This window comes from Schistocerca piceifrons, chromosome 1 (genome assembly GCF_021461385.2).
Source record: "Schistocerca piceifrons isolate TAMUIC-IGC-003096 chromosome 1, iqSchPice1.1, whole genome shotgun sequence".
NCBI lineage: Eukaryota > Metazoa > Arthropoda > Insecta > Orthoptera > Acrididae > Schistocerca > Schistocerca piceifrons.
Window position 1 is genome coordinate 743,345,439 of NC_060138.1, and position 18,168 is coordinate 743,363,606.

An 18,168-nucleotide genomic window follows, 5' to 3' on the forward strand; every position below is an offset into this window, starting at 1 on the left:
AGAAACAAAGCCACTATTCGCCTTTGCCCCCTCAGTGTGATGAGCTGAAATACAACCCAGAACGTCCGCAGGTCAAACGAAGGAGACCTAGACACGGACTGGCACCCGTCGAAGGACCTCCCGAAAGCCCTAACCTCTCCTAGTTTGCGAATGTTCCTCAGTGCGACCTACTGAAAGATTCTGGCGTTTCGAAAAAAAGTTCAAATGTGTGTGAAATCTTATGGGACTTAACTGCTAAGGTCATCAGTCCCTAAGCTTACACACTACTTAACCTAAATTATCCTAAGGACAAACACACACACCAATGGCCGAAGGAGGTCTCGAACCTCCGCCGCAACCAGCCGCACAGTCCATGACTATAGTGGCGTTTCGGCATTCATTAAAACAAACATAGTGGAAGATAATTTTAAGCCATGTTCTTGTTGGTTAGATATGCAAAATACCACTTATCTCTGCTGAAAAATGGGAATAATTATTTCTGAAGTTATATTTTATGTTAGATATCTACGTCCCATTGTTTACAGTTGCCTCCATACAACGCTCATATTTTTTCGGTGACTGAGTGAGCTGACAATCTAATCATTCAGGTGCCAATGAATTTAATAACACCTCACCCCTTGGCTTGGATTTAGTTATAATCGCCGTCGCAGGTGTGAACTTTCCGGAAGGTTTAATGAAGTCCTCACAGCGATAACACTGTCTTCGTGTCAAGTATTTGTTGTCCAGAGTCGGTCGTGCGGCGCTATCGGTATCAGTAGCACTGCACACCAATCATACCTCGTCATACTCTAGAAACAGCACGAAAAGCACACGAAAGGTGTTGAGCACCAGAGAAAGGCTGACGCCAGCGGAATAAAATCAATAACTAGCTGTGAGGGCAGATAGACCTACAGAATGGAAATAATTCCAGTCAGTGAACACTAAGGTTAGGGAAATAAAAAACAGAACCATTTTTATGAAAGACGAATATTATCCAGCTTAAAACTTTATTCAGTTTCTTGGTGTATATATAGAAGGCCACTCAAGGAGCAGTGTGATAAGAACACTGGATATCCAGTTCTTGACATTGTTTTCTGTATTTCTCTAAAGGTTTTAGTCAATACGCACGTGGACTGGAGTGTAGAGTTTTTCATCCGACCGTGATTACAGCAAATTCATGAAGTAACACTCATTCAGCTGCAGTCGCAATTATTTTAGAAGAACTGCAAAAGGTTTTTACTGGGTTTCTTTCCGTACTTCACAGTCATCTGTAACTGACTGGTGACGTTTAAGTAACAGTTAAATGGTTCAAATGGCTCTGAGCATTTTGGGACTTAACATCTCAGGTCATCAGTCTCCTAGAACTTAGAACTACTTAAACCTAACTAACCTAAGGACATCATAAACATCCATGCCCGAGGCAGGATTGGAACCTGCGACCGTAGCGGTCGCGCGGTTCCAGACTGAAGTGCCTAGAACCAGTCGGCCACTCCGGCCTGCAAATAACAGTTAAGCATCGCATGATGGCTGCGTGCTGCCAAAACTCGTAATATTGGAAAATGAATGTCACTGAATCTTAAAAATTTGTGTTTTTCATTTTTTTTTATAAATTTCGCAATACAGTTGCAGAGCTCTACCACACGCAACGTTCGCAAATGTAAGTCACTGTAACATTCTCCCCACATGTAACCGTCCATACCAGCCCAACGTAACGAAAATAGTCATTAGTGAGGAGTTTGGTATGACGTGTATAACGTATTCTAGGCGTAACCGAAGTTGGTTGTGTATCCTATGACCTTACTCTGTCCCGTGAATTTCGCTTGTCCAACGTTTCTTGCATAGCATAATTCGTTCTGCTTTCGCTGAGTAATCAGAAAGACGGTGCCAGTCGTCTTTTCCGATAAACAAAGAGAACTGACAGAGTTAAGTCACAATATTCGTAACTATACGCATACATAATGGCCCGGAAAACAGAAGCTTCAATATGGTACACGAATATTCGTCCAGTGTTGTGGCTGTCGTTTTTAAAATATTGTCAGTTGTTGTAAACTATTGGTTACAAGACTTCACATTTGCATCTGCGTGTCATAAATAAAGTACCGTATACTGAACCCCTGGAGATGTATTCTGACCATTACTCACTGATTGGTAGCTGTCAAGCTGCTCACGTAGTTTGTCTACAAAAAATGCAAATTAGGAACCTTAAGAATATGGGAAAAAGAACAACGCCGATGCCACAAGCGTGGACCTGTTCATAACGCTTCACAAAAATCGCTCTAGCTTGCGAGATGAAAGTGACCCAGAATTGAGTGCCTCTTCTCCACCATTTGTCTGGAGCGCAGGCCATCCTAAGTGTGATTTAATCAGTGTTCGACACTCGTCAATGTGAAGCTTGTGTGCTCCACTCCTCTGTCACGAATACACACAGCACAAGGCATCTGCTACAAGAGATCTACCCGAACTAAGAGCAAAAAAATGGTTCAAATGGCTCTGAGCGCTATGGGACTTAACATCTATGGTCATCAGTCCCCTAGAACTTAGAACTACTTAAACCTACCTAACCTAACGACATCACACAACACCCAGTCATCACGAGGCAGAGAAAATCCCTGACCCCGCCGGGAATCGAACCCGGGAACCCGGGCGCGGGAAGCGAGAACGCTACCGCACGACCACGAGCTGCGGACTAAACAGCAAATAAAGTGATTTTAAATTACTGAGATGTATCTGTTCTACAGCCCATATAGGTCATTTACCTGCAAGCCACCGTTAATTCTGCAGGTTAATGAATCTGAACAGAAGCACAAGTCAATGAACTGATTTAAAAAAAAAAAAAAAAACTGAACAGCTCGTGGCAAAGATCTAAGTGATGTGGTCCCCGTGCCTTTGATTGTTGGACTACTGCACCTTGGGCGCACAGAAAGTAATGTAGCATAACTGCTCTTGTCAGTCGTGCATACTGTTGACTTGCGCTATCGCTTTATTCAATTTGCTCACTTGTGACGAATAAATGAATGTCGCACAAAGACACAGTAATTTCGATTTTGAAAAAAAAGGCTCTGTAAATGCTGCACTTGTTAGTAAATGTCGTTTCAAGCAAATATTAAAGTTTCTTTCCAAAGACATAACCTGACAAAAAAAGAAATTATGGACCCAAAAGACATGGTCGGATGTCAATGTCACTTCGTAGACGTATGTAGCGCAGTTGTAATACTCTGTGACAGATAGTTAGAACGGCTAACAGAGAACGGTAGTATTGTTCGTGGGGAATGTTGCTACCAGGCCCTGTAAGGTATATACGGGGAGTGAACAGCATCAGACGCTGAATGGTCACTGTGAAGGACACGGAGATTCCGCGTGCTCGTGAGAGACAACGTTACCAGCAAACGACAGACCTTGGATGGGTTAATTTAATTTCGACGGCTCGTCGAATCATGCAGTATTCAGACACGTGAGTCATTAAGATGGGACAGTGGCCCGATGTTAGACTTCAAGGGAACGTCATGGCATCCATATCCGTCGTCAAGGTTCCGGTCGCAAAAACAAGGGAGCATCTATCGCCTTGGTGCCGCGTCATAACCACTTCACATCTGAGCCTGCCATTCGAGAACAAGTAATGGGAACCTGCAGGGTTTGTGTGTCATCCAGAATCACTGGTCGAAGATTAGTAGCGGTCGTACTACGGAATTACCGTCCCATGCGTCGGATGTCGTTAACACCACAACGCAGACCACTGCGTTTGGAGTGGTGCAGTGACTGGGAGGCATGGACTGCACATTAATGGCGTCACATTGTGTTTAGCGATGAATCGCGGTTCTGTGCTACCCCGGATGACCAACGACGGTGAGCGTGATGGAAACAGAGCGCCCAGGTAAAGGTCGAGAGGAGTGTTCCGAGACAGCAACGAAGCAAACGCTGTCAAGAGTTTCGGAAGGCGAAATGCCCGAAAGGACTGCTGCCGTTCGTTTCACTGTTAAATTCAGCTGTAGGTTATTAACAATTATCTATGGCTCTTCAGATACGTGTTTTCAGTCCATTATTTGATGAAAATTACGAAGAAGTGCTTGTAGATTTAGGTTCCAGGTTGATGCCGCTAGCTAAGACTGAATTTCGAAAGTTACTTTACGATCTGGTAGAAAATTTATAACTATCTCACATATTTGAAGTGAAATGAAACTGGAAGGTAAAGATTTCTATCAAAACTTTATAAAGAAGCACCCAGAAATGTCTTGCAGGAAACCTCAGGCCACAAGTGTAATAGGTTGTGTCAGGTTCAATCGGCCACAAGTTACAAGGTTTTGTAAGCAACGTTTTTTTTAATTTCTTGTGCTTTTGATGTGTTAATAGAGCTATTTGTTTGTGAATCACAAATACATCTTTTCTATCTGGAAACCCGTATTGTGTTGTATAGTCCGTACTGCCCGACACTTTCTTAACATCTAGAAAGAGTTAGAAAATGTTCCTGTGTCGTCATAACAGGACACAACCAGGGCAAAAGCACCACAGGCGCAAAGACGCGAACTGGTGCCATTGCCATAGAGACTCGCCACTTGCGCGAGTTCCACCAGCACCACGGGCGGCGCTGAGGATGAAGATATCGACTTCTTGTTGGCCAATTGCCGCCCGAGTACAATCCGTCAATGACCAGACGACACCGGACAGAAGTCCACTTGGAAGACAGAAGAGCAGCTCTCGCCCACTTGGTTATAGATCATCGTCCAGGGCTGACTTAGAAAGGGAACTCTTAGAACTGAACACACAGTTGTTGTAAATTGCCATTTGTCATGCGCTGTGAAGTTTATCTACGATCATTTACAATTAGCCATTGAGGGCCCCTTTTGTGTTATATAACAAACAGTGTTACAGACTTTATTATTCAACTAGTCTCACAGATAAGTAAACCTTTTTAACTAATTTGTATGACTTTGTTACTAATTTGTTGGAGTGTTGTAGAACATACGAACTCCTATCCTGTTACCAGACCCTGGGGCATGGCTGTGTAACAGTGGCAGGGAGAAGTTGTTTTAGCGGTGTACTGCGCCAGAAGACGTTTATGAACTCACAAACTTGGCCTACTGTAACAACAGTGGTAACTCGGCCTCCACATCAGTAGCGGCGAGGCCTTTACAAAACTGGCGACGAGGGTTTACCAAAAATGTTTTATAGCTGAGGGTCACTTTGGTTAGAAATATTCATTTCACTATTCACGCAAAAACAAACGTTTGGCTAAAGTTTGTGTGGAGTTATACCTCATCTGAAAAGGACAACAAAAGTTTATACCAATTTTGGATTAAGTGGTCCATACTAGTTGAAGTTGCTCTGTATCTTTTTACTGTGTTGAGTAACGGCTGCAGCAAGAGATACCTTATCTCTTTGTCTTGTCGGCAAAGAAGAAATCCCACTATCAACAAAAGTAGAAGACATGACCGTCTCCCTCTTGGGTATAAGCGCTGATGACCTCGCTGTAGAGCGCGGCGTGCATACCACCACCTCATTTCTGTGGCCTACCACCTACTCGTCTCCTCACCTCTGCCATACCGCACACAATCTCCGACCTCCTTGCTGCTGATGCAGTAGAGAAAAATGCGCTTTAGGCTGTACGAGGAAAGAGTGTGATACACGGTCGCCACGAGCATCAGTCGCTATCTCGGCGCCGTTGCAGCAGGTGACCAAACAGTGGACCGCAGAGATGCTGGCGCCTCCACAGAACGGTGCGGCGTCGCCAGCCAGCAGGTCCCGGCCAGGCGCCGAGATGTCGGCGCGCTGAGTGCTCCGCGGACGCACAGCTTCCGGTCAGTAGGCGGGTGCTATCACTCCTGTGCTTTTAACGCTGTAAGTAAACGGCCACGTTGCACACTGGCTGCGTTCGAACGATCCCACGTGCTGTAAATATACTCTGTGCAGCAATAGAGACCTCGTTCCAAAATCCGTATACGACAATCAGATGGCTCCCACAAGGGGTTCGAAACTCGGCCGGGTGCAGAATTTTTTCCACTCGGGGACTGGGAGTTGTACTGTTCTGATCATCAAGGAAAGCTCCCGTTTAATCTTCCTAACATCTGGGTAATCTAGAAATATTAAATAGGAAATTAATATCCATGGTAGCAAATTAACAGCGCTATTATTAACGCCAAATTTCCACCGTTCAGTAGCAAGCGAGAGTGATCGATATTCCCCCTATTAATTCACTTAGGAAGGAACAGGCTTCAAATGTGGCTGTCATCGTTCAGGTTTCTTTGTGATTTCACAAAATTATTCCAGGTTATGGCATTTTCATTATATATATAAATGACCTAGCAGATAGTGTCGGAAGTTCCACGCGGCTTTTCGCGGATGATGCTGTAGTATACAGAGAAGTTGCAGCATTAGAAAATTGCAGCGAAATGCAGGAAGATCTGCAGCGGATAGGTACTTGGCACAGCGAGTGGCAACTGACCCTTAACATAGACAAATGTAATGTATTGCGAATACATAGAAAGAAGGACCCTATATTGTATGATTATATGATAGCGGAACAAACATTGGAAGCAGTTACTTCTGTAAAATATCTGGGAGTATGCGTACGGAACGATTTTAAGTGGAATGATCATATAAAATTAATTGTTGGTAAGGCGGGTGCCAGGTTGAGATTCATTGGGACAGTCCTTAGAAAATGTAGTCCATGAACAAAGGAGGTGGCTTACAAAACACTCGTTCGGCCTATACTTCAGTATTGCTCATCAGTGTGGGAACCGTACCAGGTCGGGTTCACAGCGGAGATAGAGAAGATCCAAAGAAGACCTGCGCGTTTCGTCACAGGGTTATTTGGTAAGCGTGATAGCGTTACGGAGATGTTTAGCAAACTCAGATGGCAGACTCTGCAAGAGAGGCGCTCTGCATCGCTGTGTAGCCTGCTGTACAGGTTTCGAGAGGGTGCGTTTCTGGATGAGGTATCGAATATATTGCTTTCCCCTGCTTATACCTCCCGAGGAGATCACGAATGTGAAATCGGAGAGATTCGAGCGTGCATGGAGGCTTTCCGGCAGTCGTTCTTCCCGCGAACCATACGCGATTGGAACAGGAAAGGGATGTAACGACAGTGGCACGTAATGTGCCCTCCGCCACACACCGTTGGGTGGCTTGCGGAGTATAAATGTAGATGTAGATGTAGGAAGGTGCTATTAAATAAGATGCAACCGATTTATTTCCTCATCCTTCTCCGAAACTTCTCTAATCAACTCGTTGTTGATTGATAGGACATTGAGGTATTGACAGCCTGTCTTCCTGTCGGAATCACTAGGAAAGAAATTTAGTAAAAGAAATTTAATAAAAACATTGAAAATGTAATGTACGTGTAAAACTGTAACAACAAGAATTACATTTGATCTTCACTGGACTAAATACACAGCAACATAAGTTCCAAATTCATGTAAGCAATTGTGGCAGAAGTGGTTTTTTCCGCATCTTAATGATCTACATTTTCATTTAGTTCGGTAGCTGCAGCGTCGGCGTGGCCGGGTACCAACCAAACAGGTCGGGATTCGATTGCTGGCAGGGCCGGAGATCTGCTCCGCTCGGGTCTGGGTGTTGTGTTGCCCTGATCAGCATTTCACGATGAGCGACACGGAAGTCGCCTAAATGGCGTCACCTAAAAATACTCACACGAGACAGCGAAACCGCCACACGACAGAAAGATAAATTTGAGAAGTAGGAATTCAAAATGTATTAGTACTGAAGTCTTAAAACGCCTGATCTAGCATGAAATCAAGAGTTTTTATTGTTAAATCATAACGCGCAGCTCACGACTGAGAGTACTAAGAGGCGATGTTATACGAATACGGCTTGTAAGCGGTTTCATCTGTACCTAATCTGCTAATAACACAAAACTAAAAAGCAGGACTTCGGCTGCAAACGGTTTTTCTTTTCGTTCCGTCGGATCCCTGCCCTGTCTTACGACATACGTACTCTACTGGCCATTAAAATTGCTACACCAAGAAGAAATGCAGATGATAAACGGGTATTCATTGGACAAATATATTATACTAGAACTGACATGTGATTACATTTTCACGCAGTTTGGGTGCTTAGATCCTGAGATATCAGTACCCAGAACAATCACCTCTGGCCGTAACAACGGCCTTGATACGCCTGGGCATTGAGTCAAACAGAGCTTGGATGGCGTGTACAGGTATAGCTGCCCATGCAGCTTCAACACGATACCACAGTTCATCAAGAGTAGTGACTGGCGTATTGTGATGAGCAGACGTTTTCAATTGGTGAGAGACCTGGAAAATGCGCTAGTCAGGGCAGCAGCTGAACATTTTCTGTATCCACAAAGGCCCGTACAGGACCTGCAAAATGCGGTCGTGCATTATCCTGCAGAAATGTAGGGTTTCGCAGGGATCGAATGAAAGGTAGAGCCACGGGTCGTAACGCATCTGAAATGTAACATCCACTGTTCAAAGTGCTTTCAATGCGAACAAGAGGTGACCGAGACGTGTAACCAATGGCACCCCATACCATCACGCCGGGTGATACGCCAGTATGGCGATGACGAATACACGCTTCCAATGTGCGTTCACCGCGATGTCGCCAAACACGGATGAGACCATCATGATGCTGTAAACAGAAACTGGATTCATCCGAAAAAATTACGTTTTGCCATTCGTGCACTCAGGTTCGTCGTTGAGTACACCATCGCAGGCGCTCCTGTCTGTGATGCAGCGTCAAGGGTAACCGCAGCTACGGTCTCCGAGCTGATAGACTATGCTGCTGCAAACGTCGTCGAACTGTTCGTGCAGATGGTTGTTGTCTTGCAAACGTCCCCATCTGTTGACTCAGGGATCTATACGTGGCTGCACGATCCGTTACAGCCATGCGGATAAGATGCCTGTCATCTCGACTGCTAGTGATACGAGGCCGTTGGGATCCAGCACGGCATTCCGTATTACCCTCCTGAACCCACCGAGTCCATTTTCTGTTAACAGTCATTGGATCTCGACCAACGCGAGCAGCAATGTCGCGATACGATAAACGGCAATCGCGATAGGGTACAATCCGACCTTTATCAAAGTCGGAAACGTGATGGTACGCATTTCTCCTCCTTACACGAGGCATCATAACAACGTTTCACCAGGCAACGCCAGTCAACTGCTGTTTGTGTATGAGAAATCGGTTGGAAACTTTCCTCATGTCAGCACGTTGTAGGTGTCGTCACCGGCGCCAGCCTTGTGTGAATGCTCTGAAAAGCTAATCATTTGCATATCACAGCATCTCCTTCCTGTCGCTTAAATTTTGCGACTGTAGCACGTCATCTTCGTGGTGTAGCAATTTTAATGGCCAGTAGTGTATATTTGGACCCCTCCAGAATATGGGGAGTTCATTACATAAATATAACTATAATGTAGTGCTTCTGAAATAGTCAGAGCGTATAAACAGTTCCGGAAAATACGTGTACGATCTGCTTTTTGACAGCTAACCTCTGGGCCCCAGATAGAATCCAGACTCAGAAACTTTGTGTATTCTGTAACCGGAAAATTTAAATTTTGCATTCGTTAGTTGTTTGTTAGATCGGCTACTGCTGCTACAGTGGAAGATTATCAAGATTTAAGTGAGTTTGAACGTGTTGTTATAGTCGGCGCACGAGCGATAGGACACAGCGTCTCTGAGACAGCGATGAAGTGTACCGTGAATGTCAGAAATTCGGTAAAACATCAAATCTCCAACGTCGCTACGGCCGGAAAACGATCCTGCAAGAACGGGACCAACAACGACTGCAATCTTTTCTCAAATGGCTGCATATTTAAATGCTCGGCCATCAACAAGTGTCAGCGTGCAAACTATTCAACGAAACATCATCGAAGCCGAAGAGCCACTTGTGTACCCTTGATGACAGCACGACACCAAGCTTTACACTTCACCTGAGACAGTTACCACTGACACAGGACTGTTGACGACTGGAAACATGTTAGCTGGTCGGACGCGTCTCGTTTCAAATTGTACCGAGCAGATGGACGTGTACGGTATCATGAATCCATGGACCCTGCATGTCGGCATGATAGTGGAGGCTCTGTAATGGTGTGGGGCGTATGCAGTTGATGTGGGACCCCTGACACGTCTAGATACGATTCTGAGACGTGACACGTACGTAAGCATCGTGTCTGATCACTGCATCCATTCGTGTAAATTGTGCATTCTGATGGACTTCGGCAATTCCAGCCGGACAATGCGACACCCGACACGTCCATAAATGCTGCAGAGTGGCTCCAGGAACGCTCTTCTGAGTTTAAAAACGTCTACTGACCACTGAACTCCCCAGGCTCCCCAGGTATGAACATTATTGAGCATATCTGGGATGCCTTGCAACGTGCTGCTCAGAAGATACCTGCCCCCTCCCCCCCTCTCGGACTCTTGCAGATTTATGGACAGCCCTGCAGGGTTCATGGTGTCAGTTCCCTCCAGCACTACTTCAGACATTAGCCGAATCCATGCTACGTCGTGTTGCGGCACTTCTGCGTGCTCGCGGGAAACCTACACGATATTAGGCATATGTACCAGTTTCTTTTGCTCTTCAGTATAAATGTAAGCAACCTTGTGATGCATAATACTGGACTGATGAATTTGATTTCACTGATACCACGAACCATACCATCCTAGCTGAATAGGTCTGTTCATAAGCCCCTTTTACGTTAAAATCTAAAATTCAGAGTAATGTACGACTCTCTCTCTGTCGAAACTTTATGCTGTTCAAATTGAATCATAGTTCGTCGAAGAAATTACTAACCCAACCAACAGCTCAGGTAATGAAGACAAAGAAATTGCAAATAGGAGAAAACATTCGTATATTCATAAATTGTCGTACATTGGCAGGAGGAGCACCATGAACAAAATCCTAAAAACCGCAGGTTGGCGTGGTAGGGGGAGGGGTGCGGGGGAGCATTTCAAGGTCAGTTTTTTACGGTTTTCTCGAATAATTCGAAAACCGTGGGTTCTAGGGAAAATGTTTCCCAGTACAAAATTAAACTACACTAAATTTCCTCGAAATAAGTCCTATTCATTTTTTTCTATAAGACTAATAGTCGGCGTTGCAGGGGATGGAAAAATTGCAAATTATAAAAAGTAATATCTTAATAATATAAAATTAATGTTTATTCCCAAACGAAGTGCTTGGATTAAGAAAGGTGTAACACAGTGATGTAGTATTTCGCACCTACTCTTCAGTCAATGACGTGAATAAAAGAAAGATTCAACAGTGTGATTAAAGGTGATGGAATATCGATGATAGAATAAGATCCTTTGATGGCATTGCTGTCCCCAGTGAAAGTGAAACATAATTACGTAAACTGTTGAATGTTTGTGTATTCTGCAACCGAGAAATTTAAATGTTGCCTTCTTGAGTTGTTTATAATTTCGGTCGATGTACCTACGAATTGCGAACTGTTTCTCTCACCAATCAAGGAAACCGTGTATCGGTACAAGTCAGAACAGGTGCTCAGAAGAAACAGAGCAAATGTTTCATAAGTCTAATGAGTAGAAAATGTGGATTAAGGATAAATAAAAGAAAGACAAAAGGAATGAGAAGTAGCAGACATGAGAATACCGAGAATATTAACATCAGAACTGACGATAATCAAGTAGATGAAGTTATGAAATTCCGCAAGGAGACCGTAAAAAGCAGACTAGCACTGGCAGAATGTCTACTAGTATCTACCACAGGTATTAAAGTGAGGTAGAAATGTCTGAGAATGTACGTTTGGAGCACAGCATTGTACGGTAGTGAACCATGACTGTAGGAAAACCGGAAAAGAAGAGAATCGAAGCATTTCAGGTGTGGTGTTACAGAATGTTGAAAATTAGGTGAAGTGATGAGGTAAGGAATGAGGAGGTTCTCCGCAGAATCGGTGAGGAGAGGAATACATGGAAAATAATGAGAAGATGAAGGGACAGTATTAGAGGACATCTGTGAAGACGTCAGAGAATAACTTCCTTGATACAAGAAGAAGCTGTAGATGGTAAAAACATTAGTGGAAGACAGAGAATGGAATCCTATATTTAGCAAATGATTCAAGATGTGGGTTGCAAGTGCTCCTCTGAGATGAAAAGATTGCACAGGAGAGGAATTCGTGGCGGTATCCATGCAACCAGTCAGAAGGCTGATGACTAACAGAACAAATATTAAATGTGTGTACTATGTCTAACTGCAGTCTAAATTACGCATTAAGGTATGAATTATGTTCTGAGGCTGTAATAGGATGGAGCGGGCGGGGATAGAGGCCGGAATCGCGAGGGAAGGTTGGTTGTCGGATTGTGGTCATTCACTTCCCCTTTCATAGGTCTGCAAAGTGAAGAGCAGGAAGATTTTTCCACACTGCATCTCTCCCATTAGGTCAGAAGAAGCAACTATAGGGTGTTTTACAAAGTTATATCGATCCCCCGCAACGCGTTTTCTGAATCACTGACGGCTGAGTGCGCAGACATGTCCCAGACCTGTTTACTTTCCCGAAAGTGCATTAACACTGCATGGAGTACAAATATGAGTTACTAATAATACTAACATAAGAAATGCGTACGGATAGACTTTATATAAATCTCTGCATGCTTTTCTATACTGCTATAGGGGAGACTGATTTTTAGTCGTCTGTACGGCAGCTGGTCATTTCTTCCGACAAAGGCAACTTCCCCACCACGAGCGATGCTATTTTTCATTTTACAGACCGTCTGTAACACCCTCGTATTTCACGCACAGTTCTCATAAATGAGTAAACAAAATAACTGCACTGCGGTCGTGTTTATATAGTATAGTTATTTTCAGTTTATTAATCAAGTACTAATTTACAGTTGTTAAGTGAGCTTTTATGTCGTAAAATACGTTCCTATAAACAAAGACTAAGAAGAATGCAATTTGTAAGTGTGAGTTGTTAGTGATCTTTTTAGTGTTGGTAGGAAAGGTACTGGGTTGGTATATACAGAACCTTGCTGCTGTCTGTCGTTCACAGAATACCGTAAACCCTGTGTAATTGTATTTCAGTCCCTTGGTGGTGAGCTAATGAGTGACCGGAAAGTTACTGCACTTCTCGCACCATTAATTCTGTTGCTTGTAGACTATATGAACCTCTTCCAATCGGCAATTTCTGACAGTCGTAGAGTGGGCTGCACTGTGTGGAGCCACTGTAAACAGGTCGTGCCCAGGTGGATGCAAAGGTTCTCGTTGTATGTCCGAAGTTAAGGAAGCCGGGCGTGGCCCTTATTTGGATGGGTGGCCTTTCGGGTGCGCTGCGTGCTGTTGACAATTTTTCCTTTGTCTTTACAGCAGAAGGCATATATATATATATATATATATATATATATATATATATATATATATATATATATCGTATGGCTAATAGAATACAGCAGTAAGTAAGTAGTAATACAAACAACGTATAAAAACAATGAATGGTCAATGTTAGAGGCAACAAACAATTATTAGATCTAAAAAAGGAAGTAAAACACCAAATACACAAAAATACATAGAAATTATAGTAATAGTATCTAGTAATAGGTTTTTCAGAAGAGTAGACCAGACTCATGATTGTATGTCCAAGTCCCTCAGCCAGCCAGAAGCATCTCCCTCCAGGAGGTGCAGCTCCTGCATTGTGCCAGGGAATCTCCTCGTAGGGCAGTCCATTGCGATATGATGTAGAGTTTGTGGATTCCCACAGTTTATCTATGCAGACGATATTGCTCTCACATATCAACATCAAGACTTCCACAATTCCGAAAGAATCATCGAGGAAGACCTTATCAAAATGGATGAATATTTCGAAACATGGAGGCTCAGACCTAATACTTCTAAAACCCAAGTCTCCTGTTTCCACCTCAACAACAGACAGGCAAACTATGCACCCCACGTAGAGTTCAGAGGCCAGCTGCTTAATTACAATCCCCTCCCAAAGTATCTGGGAATTACATTGGACCGATCTCTGACGTACAAGGAGCACTTATACAAATGGGCAGCAAAAATCAAAACCAGAAATAATGTCCTACACAAACTCACTGGAAGTAGCTGGGGAGGAAGCGCCACAGTTCTCAGAACATCTGCTCTTGCACTAGTATATTCGGTGGCTGAATACTGCGCTCCGGTCTGGCTAAACAGCACTCATACAGCAACAGTGGACACCCAGCTAAACGACACCATGAGGCTCATCTCAGGCACTATTAAACCGACGCCCCACCAATGGCTCCCGGTACTGGCTGACATAGCCCCATCTAAGGCGAAGATCTGCACTGAAAAGGGAATGGCAAAAGTGCGCTAACAACCGTGACCTACCCTTACACGAAGACTGCAAGAATCCTAGCCACAGGCTCAAGTCCCGTAAGCCATCATGGAGATTAGAAGGCATATGACAGGTGGTGACGTGAAATCCCTGACCATCAGTCTTTGCGACAACGCTCTGGATTCAATTGCAGCCGTCTATGCCGTGTCTCATAAAGCGATGGCAAGCAACTCCGTTGATGGGAATCCGTCCTTCGGTTGGGGACGTTAAGATCGGCTGACTCCTTGCTGTTCTTTGAGAGGAGTAGGCTACGTATCTTCATCGTGTTTCATTGTCTCCCCTCTCTCACCGTCTCTAACGCGAATGCGATACTACACTGCCGTGACGTTATGGGATACCTCCTAAAACCGTGTTGGAAATCCTTTCACTCAGCACAGTGAAGCAGCTTGACGTGCCAGAGACTTAAGTCGTTGGAAGGCTCCCTCGCAGAAGTAATGAGCCATTCTGCCACTTTAATCATCAGTAATTGCGAAAGTGTTGCCGATGCAGGATTTTTGTGCACGAACTGACCTCTCAATTGAATCCCATAAATGTTCAATGCGATTCATATGGGGCGATCTGGGTGGTCACATCATTCGCTCAAATTGTCCAGAATGTTCTTCAAACCAACGCGAACATCTGTGGCCAAGTGATATGGAACATTATCATCCACAACATGCAGTCCGTGAATGGCTGCAAATATTCTGCAAATAGTCAATAAGTGATTCAGTTGGACAAGAGGGACCAGTCCATTCCATGTAAACACATCTCACACCATCATGGAGCCACCACAAGCTTACACAGTGCCTTGTTGACCACATAGATCCATTGCTTTGAGGGGTCTGCACCACAGTCGGACTGTACCAACAACTCTTACCAATTGAAATCGGAATTCACTTGACCAGGCCACGGTTTGACAATCGTCCAGGGCCCAACCGAAATCGTCACGAGCCCAGGAGAGGCGCTGCAAGTGATGTCGTGCTGTTAGCAAAGGAGCTCACTTCGGTCGTCTGCTGCCATAGGCCATTATCACCACATTTCACCGCACTGCCCTAACGGATACATTCGTCGTACGTCCCACATTGATTTCTGCGTTTATTTCACGCACTGTTGCATGTACTTCAGCACTGAGAACTCTGTGCTCTCTGTTGTAAAGTGAAGGCCGTCGGCCACTGCATTGTTCTTGGTGAGAGGTAATGGCTGAAGTTTGGTATTGTCGGCGCACTGTGAGACTCGGAATATTGAATTCCGTAATGTTTCCCGAAATGGAGTGTCCCATGCGTGTAGCTCCATTTCCCGTCACGTCGAAAACCTTTTCGCATGAATCACCTGAGTACCAATGTCAGCTTCGTCAATGCCACGACTTTTATGCCTTGTGTACTCGCTGCTACCGCCGTCTGTATCTGTACATATCGCTACCCATGACTTTTGCCACTTCAGTTTACACTGCGCGTACACCATTAGTGTCATCTATCCTTAATAGACTCACTTTCACACGCACCTCTCATACTTCTACATCTACATCTATACTCCGCGAGCCACCTTACGGTGTGTGGCGGAGGGTACTTATTGTACCACTATCTGATCCCCCCTTCCCTGTTCCATTCACGAATTGTGCGTGGGAAGAACGACTGCTTGTAAGTCTCCGTATTTGCTCTAATTTCTCGGATCTTTTCGTTGTGATCATTACGCGAGATACATGTGGGCGGTAGTAATATGTTGCCCATCTCTTCCCAGAATGTGCTCTCTCGTAATTTCGATAATAAACCTCTCCGTATTGCGTAACGCCTTTCTTGAAGTGTCCGCCACTGGAGCTTGTTCAGCATCTCCGTAACGCTCTCGCGCTGACTAAATGTCCCCATGACGAATCGCGCTGCTTTTCACTGGATCATGTCTATCTCTTCTATTAATCCAACCTGGTAAGGGTCCCATACTGATGAGCAATACTCAAGAATCGGACGAACAAGCGTTTTGTAAGCTACTTCTTTCGTCGATGAGTCACATTTTCTTAGAATTCTTCCTATGAATCTCAACCTGGCGCCTGCTTTTCCCACTATTTGTTTTATGTGATCATTCCACTTCAGATCGCTCCGGATAGTAGCTCCTAAGTATTTTACGGTCGTTACCGCTTCCAATGATTAACCACCTATGGCATAATCGTACTGGAATGGATTTCTGCCCCTATGTATGCGCATTATATTACATTTATCTACGTTTAGGGAAAGCTGCCAGCTGTCGCACCATGCATTAATCCTCTGCAGGTCTTCCTGGAGTACGTACGAGTCTTCTGATGTTGCTACTTTCTTGTAGACAACCGTGTCATCTGCAAATAGCCTCACGGAGCTACCGATGTTGTCAACTAAGTCATTTATGTATATTGTAAACAATAAAGGTCCTATCACGCTTCCTTGCGGTACTCCCAAAATTACCTCTACATCTGCAGATTTTGAACCGTTAAGAATGACATGTTGTGTTCTTTCTTCTAGGAAATCCTGAATCCAATCACAAACCTGGTCCGATATTCCGTAAGCTCGTATTTTTTCACTAAACGTAAGTGCGGAACCGTATCAAATGCCTTCCTGAAGTCCAGGAATACGGCATCAATCTGCTCGCCAGTGTCTACGGCACTGTGAATTTCTTGGGCAAATAGGGCGAGCTGAGTTTCACATGATCTCTGTTTGCGGAATCCATGTTGGTTATGATGAAGGAGATTTGTATTATCTAAGAACGTCATAATACGAGAACACAAAACATGTTCCATTATTCTACAACAGATTGACGTAAGCGAAATAGGCCTATAATTATTCGCATCTGATTTATGACCCTTCTTGAAAATGGGAACGACCTGCGCTTTCTTCCAGTCGCTAGGTACTTTACGTTCTTCCAGCGATCTACGATAAATTGCTGATAGAAAGGGGGCAAGTTCTTTAGCATAATCACTGTAGAATCTTAAGGGTATCTCGTCTGGTCCGGATGCTTTTCCGCTACTAAGTGATAGCAGTTGTTTTTCAATTGCGATATCGTTTATTTCAATATTTTCCATTTTGGCGTCCGTGCGACGGCTGAAGTCAGGGACCGTGTTACGATTTTCCGCAGTGAAACAGTTTCGGAACACTGAATTCAGTATTTCTGCCTTTCTTCGGTCGTCCTCTGTTTCGGTGACTGAATAGGGGATTTAGATCCGCTTACCGATTTTACATATGACCAAAACTTTTTAGGGTTCTTGTTTAGATTGTTTGCCAATGTTTTATGTTCGAATTCGTTGAATGCTTCTCTCATTGCTCTCTTTACGCTCTTTTTCGCTTCGTTCAGCTTTTCCTTATCAGCTATGATTCGACTACTCTTAAACCTATGATGAAGCTTTCTTTGTTTCCGTAGTACCTTTCGTACATGATTGTTATACCACGGTGGATCTTTCCCCTCGCTTTGGACCTTAGTCGGTACGAACTTATCTAAGGCGTACTGGACGATGTTTCTGAATTTTTTCCATTTTTGTTCCACATCCTCTTCCTCAGAAATGAACGTTTGATGGTGGTCACTCAGATATTCTGCGATTTGTGCCCTATCACTCTTGTTAAGCAAATATATTTTCCTTCCTTTCTTGGCATTTCTTATTACACTTGTAGTCATTGATGCAACCACTGACTTATGATCACTGATACCCCCTTCTACATTCACGGAGTCGAAAAGTTCCGGTCTATTTGTTGCTATGAGGTCTAAAACGTTAGCTTCACGAGTTGGTTCTCTAACTATCTGCTCGAAGTAATTCTCGGACAAGGCAGTCAGGATAATGTCACAAGAGTCTCTGTCCCTGGCTCCAGTTCTGATTGTGTGACTATCCCATTCTATACCTGGTAGATTGAAGTCTCCCCCTATTACAATAGTATGATCACGAAACTTCTTCACGACGTTCTGC